This window comes from Egretta garzetta, unplaced genomic scaffold (assembly GCF_000687185.1).
Source record: "Egretta garzetta isolate BGI_Z169 unplaced genomic scaffold, ASM68718v1 scaffold179, whole genome shotgun sequence".
Taxonomy (NCBI): Eukaryota; Metazoa; Chordata; class Aves; order Pelecaniformes; family Ardeidae; genus Egretta; species Egretta garzetta.
This window is the reverse complement of record NW_009270001.1, coordinates 1,961,795-1,962,404: the sequence shown is the minus strand read 5'-3', so window position 1 is coordinate 1,962,404 and position 610 is coordinate 1,961,795. Positions and strand designations below refer to the sequence as shown.

At 63.8% G+C, this 610-nt stretch overlaps 1 protein-coding gene across 2 annotated transcripts in view; it reads right to left on the bottom strand.

The window, feature by feature from the left end:
- HDHD2 (haloacid dehalogenase like hydrolase domain containing 2) overlaps positions 1 to 610 on the bottom strand; it is a 22,222-nt gene that overhangs the window by 20,931 nt on the left and 681 nt on the right. The window lies entirely within an intron of this gene.

Below are 610 nucleotides of genomic sequence, written 5' to 3'. Positions count from 1 at the left end.
TGGACTTGTGTGCATTCAGGTTCCTCAGGTGGTCACGAACCTGGTCTTCTCCTACAGCAGGAGGGGTTTTGCCCTCCCGGTGCCCCTCATGCCATCCATCGACTCGGGAGGGGTGAGGAGAGAGGCTGCCAGTGAAGACTGAGGCAAAAAAGTCGTTGAGTACCTCAGCCTTCTCCTCATCTGCTGTTACCAGCCTGCCAGTCTTGCTCATCAGTGGGGGTACACTTTCTTTAACCATCCTTTTCTGGCAAGGCGCTCACAACCTACGTGAAAGAGGCCTTGTCTGCTGGCGGGAAGGCTTGTAACGGCACAGACGTGTTGGGGCCACACCGGGGCCACTCTCCGTGGCAGAGGCGCCCGGCAGTGCCTGCACAAGGCTGCTTCCCCCCAGCTCCTCTTCCTCCTCTCCCCCAGGCCCCACCACTGGGCCACCCCACAGGGCCTGCCCGGGCCAGGCCTTTCCCTCAGACAAGGGCACAAGCCAGGCAGCAAAGCCCAAGCCCCTGCAGCCACTGGCAAGCCCCGGGAGCAGGCAGAAGAGCGGCCCAGGCGCAGGGCCGGCTGCGCTGAGGGGAGTGGGGCTCCAGGGCCACCCACCCAGCCCCACGGA